The sequence below is a fragment of the Glycine soja genome, chromosome 6, assembly GCF_004193775.1.
Source record: "Glycine soja cultivar W05 chromosome 6, ASM419377v2, whole genome shotgun sequence".
Classification (NCBI taxonomy): domain Eukaryota; kingdom Viridiplantae; phylum Streptophyta; class Magnoliopsida; order Fabales; family Fabaceae; genus Glycine; species Glycine soja.
The window spans coordinates 30,983,804-30,989,317 of NC_041007.1; positions in this window are offsets into that span (position 1 = coordinate 30,983,804).

Genomic DNA, 5,514 nt, shown 5'->3' on the forward strand with positions numbered 1-5,514 from the left:
CTGGGCAATGAATTTGACATAAATCCATGAGATGACCCCTCTAACAAAGGCCCAAAACCTATCAAAAAGCTTGTCAAGCTGCAACTTAGACCTAAACCCAAACAGTGCATGTGGCTCAGTAAGGACCTCGCCAGTCATAAGCATCGGTGCATCACCGATGTGCTACATAAAAACACATATTTATTTGCCTGGCAGCCATCTGACATGCCAAGAATCCATCTGATGCAATCCTACCCCCCAAGGATATTGGATATAAGACTCTGAGAAGATTGGGCCAAAGATGCAGGAGAAGGCCCTAGGGTTCTCATGAGCCTTAGGGTAAATTTTAGGCTTAGGGGCTAAGCATGAGCCCACTTATCATTGTACATATTAGATTAGGGTTTCATTATTTTTGGGCCTTGTATTTAGGGCTCCATAGTGTATGGAGGGTACCCTAGTAATGTAGGAATTTTCAACCCTTGTATTTTAGGGCACCTAGACTGGTTTTTGTATTAGGGGTAGTTTTGTAATTTCATATGCATTAAGTGCAGTATTTGATGTGTGTTTTGGGAGAGAAATTTAATTGAATTGGGAGAAGCCCAATCCAATTAAATTTTGGACCAGCCTAAGTGGGAGGTAAGCATTTGCTTGCTACACCCCATTGCCACATCATATAGTCACACTTTGTATATGTCCTTCATGCTTTACATGCCTCATGACACCTAAGCACACTTAGTGGAGAATCTTGGACTTGATCTTGGATTAGTGGGCTAAACCATAAATTTTGGCTCAAAATTTGGCTCCACAAATTCAAGTTCAAGTGAAATTTGAATAGAAATTCAAATTTCCCTCCAATTTTGTGTGACACTTAGGCTATAAATAGAGGCCTTGCGTGTGCATTTTTTCAACTTTGATCATTTAGGTGATGTTCTTTTGCTTCCTCTATCTTTTTGTTCGATCAATTCACTTGAATTCCTTGTTCTTCATCTTCTTCTCCATGTATCTCCTCCATTGTCTTGTGGTTTGGTTCTGTTTAGAGTAGATTCAAAAAAATAAATCGATTAAATCTTAGATCTACACTTGTTCTTGCATTTCTATGGTTCAAATTTTATAGATCTTCTCTTGAATCATGCTTTCGTGTTGATTTTAGGTTCTATCATTTTTTAGTCATAATCTTCTTTTCTGAACCTTTAGATCTCAATTTTCTTGCAAAATAGTAATTAGAAAAGAAAACACAAAAATCTAAGTGTAAATCACTTCATTCAAGTTGTCTCAGAATCATGTTAGTCATAATAATTGTCACAATATGTTCTAAGTTTGTGTTCAATTTTGATTTTGTTAATTGAATTCTAGATACATTTGTTCATGTATTCTTTCAATTATTATCCTATCATTTGAATTTTGAGTCTAATTCATGCTTGTTATTTAGTTCATAACATATTCTAAATCAATTCCTAGAAGTAGTCTTGTTGTTGAACTTTTTTTGTTTTCTAAGTTTCCTATATGATGCCTATAAAGAAATTAAGTTATGGTGCTGAGTTGTGACTGGATTTGTGAATCAAAATAAGTCTTAAGCTCTCTTGAATTGTGTTATTCAAGACAATTGAGCATAAGCAAACACAAATTGTACCTATCCAAGCCTTAAGCAACATAAACACTACTATTGCTTTCTAGGTTGAAATTCTGGTTGTTGTCAGTTTTGGCACACTGTCTTCTTAACTCCACCATGGCTTGAATACTTTGAGTTTTGAGCTGAAATTTTAACTGGATAAAACATGCAGCTGGACAAAAACACTGGAAAAAAGAATGAACAAAAATGAAAAAGAAATGTGCAAGAAAAGGTGATCAAGGTTAACATCAAAATACACTTCCAAAACAACAACAAAAAATGTGTATGCTTGATTTGCTTGAAAATTGTTCATTATTTTGAGTTGTATTACAAGCCTATTTGACTCCTTTAATTTTTTCATCTTTTAGATGTGTTTCTAAATTGACATAACTAGAATTTTGCTTTGAGTCTTGTTTTTAATTTGTCAATCTAATCTAGTGCCATTTTAGGACTTCCTTTGTGTTCCACCTTGGCTTATGGTGATGTCCTTTTGCTTTATTTTTTCTTGAATCTCATTGAATTAATTTCATGTTAAAAAACCTTTTGGTTTAGCTTTCATTTCATCTTTTGGTTTCTTGCTTGTCTTCTTTTTTTATGTTTAAGTGTTGCCTACAATAATGATTGGAAGAGGAAATTGGTGTGTTGCTTGAAGGAATATTTTTGAGTCTTGGAGGTTAACCGTCCTAGCAAATTTTGAGTGAAACACTTCAGAAAAAAAAAAAAAACAAGCATTGAATACAAATTTGAATATCTTAATTGCTTTGTTAAATTTGTTGTAATAGAACAATTGAGTGCTGATTTTTTTTCTATTGCAATTCCTTGTATTTGAACATTCCTTAGGGGTGTATTGGTGTTCGATTCCGGCAAGTGCACTGGATCGCGCAAATAGTATAAAATGGTAAGAACCGAATATCGAACTCTCGGGGAACTTGTGTTACTTGGTAAAGCTATTTCAGTGAATAGGTGTCTAGTGTGAAAAGAGATTTATTTACTATGAACAGGTGTGTAAACTAACTATTAAAAGGAAAAATCACGTCAGAAATGATGCGTAAAAACAAGTAGATGACACGTTGGTCTTCCTAATAGGTGCCTGATGTTAGACGGATATTCTCTACTTAACAATGCTTATGCGTTCTATGGTGTCTCCTGAAATGCTAAACCCCGATTCCTCATGATAGTCTGGCCTAATCTTGATCAAGCATCGTCCGCAGATTCCTCTTATTAGACTAAACTTGGCCAGCACCGCATTAAGATAAACATACTACAACTAGGTTACCGTACACCGATTCCTCATGAAAATACGACAAACTAGCCCTGTCCTATCAAGTTCTAAGAATCAGACCAGTTTCCACTGTTGAATAATCCTAAAAACACATGCATCTATGTGATCAAGGCAAAAGCATGGTAGAATCAAGTTCTGATAGCACAGTGAACACACAAAACATCATTAAATAGATAAAAAGATATTTACATCAAGTACCTACAAGGAAGATCCAACAGAGGATTTAGCTTTCCATAACTGGGAAGCTTCCTTACAATGAAGAGAAGAGAAAGATGAAAGATTGCAGAAATACAAGTAGTGGGGATGTCTCCTCCACCTCTAGGACCTCACAATCACTCACAAACTCATCTCAAGCTCTCTGGACGGCTTCTTCTTCCAGCTCTGGTCTCTACAGATCTTCACACAACAAATTCTCTCAAACTCTTTGGAACTTGGACCTTTCTCTCTCTAGAACTCTCCAATTATGCAAAAGCTTTAAGAAAAGGTCAAACTCCCCTCAAAAATCTGATTTCATGCTTAAATAGGTGGCTTTGTTCGTGCTCGTGCGCTTAGCGCAATTCTGAACCGCTTTGTGCGCATTAGTGAATTTTAGCTTAGCGCGGCTTTTCTCGCTCAACGGATGGACTGAAGTGGTGCGCTTAGCGGGATGACCCTTCGCTCAGCGAACACGCACAACTCATCCTTCTTCCAGATTCTTCCTTGCGCTTAGCCGAGGAATGTTGCACTCAGCGGATGGCTCGCTAAGCCAGCAGATTGGCTTAGCGAGAGGGTGAAAATCAGCACTTCAAAATTTGCCTAATTAACCTGAAATTCAGAGAAAAATGATTATTAAACACACAAAATGGAAGTACTAAATATTTATTACCTATCTTTAACAAAAAGTAATTAGAACACTACAAAATAACCATAAATTGGAGGAGTTTGATACAATTTACATAGGTTTTACACACAAAAGTTAGTCGTATTCATTGACTAACAACTCCCCCAAATTTACAATTTTGCTTGTCCTCAAGCAAATAAAGAACAGTTCACTGGTCCCCAAGTAACAATAACATGCAGTGACTATGTACAAAGGTGTATGCAACAAAAGTTACTAATTGCATGATAAGAGAATGAAGCAAAATGCTTTCATCACTTGTCTTTTACACGGCATGCAGTTATCCAAAGAGAAGAATAAAATGTAACCTGTACAATTAGATGAAGTTAGGCATAAGACAGATATCAAGGAAAGTAGCTTAAACCACAGTCTCACGACCACTATTTCACTCACGCACAAGTGTTTAAGTTATTCATTAATAACAACTAGCAAGAGGTCCAATCTTTGTACTTCATCTCATGCCATAAAGTCAAAAAAATCTATAAACAGAATCAGGAGGACTTTCCCAGGCTTGTAGTGAGGCTTGGCTACAAAAATTCATTGGTTTTTTCTAGGATTCAAAGGATTAGATTCTAAGAGAGCACAAATCCTAGACTTATCCAAGTGATCTTTTTAATACAGTTAGCTTACTCACTAGCTTTTCACTTTCATTTGTTTTTGACCTTACTACACCAGCACACATTTTCTTTGATTCCTTTTTTTTAACACTCAACTTATTTTTGTGTGTGCTGATGCTTTATCTTTTTCTTTGCATCCCAATCAATTCCACTCCCCCAAATTTGGGGTAAATTTGCCTTGAACCATATGCTCTCCTAGAATCTAAACAAGGTATCTGGAGATAATCATTCAGGTTCAGGGTTCAATTATTGACAAAATCATTCAGCTCACAAAGGGTACAAATGATACAATTGTAATTCAAGGTAAGCTTTTTGGTCAAAAGGCTTGTGTATGCACAATCATGGCCTTCATCATGTCCTCATTTATACATTTCATTCAAAAATTCAGAGATTGATGCAAAGATTATTACTCACAGCTAGTCGTTCACTCACAGTTTAAGTTCACACTTTCACCGGTTTTGGTTCAAGCTTTTCTTTCTCAATCAATCTATCTACTGACTAACAATTCTAAATGCAAGTTCACATTCTTGTTCTTTCTTTGTCTAACATACACACTTGCTCAAACTCATGAAAAGAAACATAAACTCCATCATAATCATGCATTCAATTCAAAACCAAATCATACACCAAGTTTCACAAAAAGATAAAAGTGTTCTACTGCCATATCATCAAAATCAAGTCAAACTGTTCCATATGCTTTAGAATGAGCAAACCAACTACCCATAAATAAAACTAGCAGTGTATATAAACATAAAAGAAATATTGTACTGAAACCATAATCATAATAATAATAACCCAAAAAGAAAACAAAAAGCATCATCAGGAATTTAGAATTCCTGTCACTGGTCCTGAGTATCCTATGTATGAACATCCTCCTCATCTATCAGATGAAATACTAGAGTAGCTGGAGGAGAAGTGTCCATAGCCAGGACTGGTGTGGTCAGGTCCTCTGATATCTCTAGAATAGGAATAGAGGGATCTGTTGTATGCTAAGGTGAGGGTAGGTCCACCACTGGTGCAGAAGGCTCTGAAGTGGCCTCAAGAGATCTCTCAGGAGTGGCAGCAGCTACATGTCTCACCTGTGTCTCACCTGCCTCCTCCCCTAAAACAAATGGCTCTGGAATGGTGGCCTCAGATGACTCATCCTCCA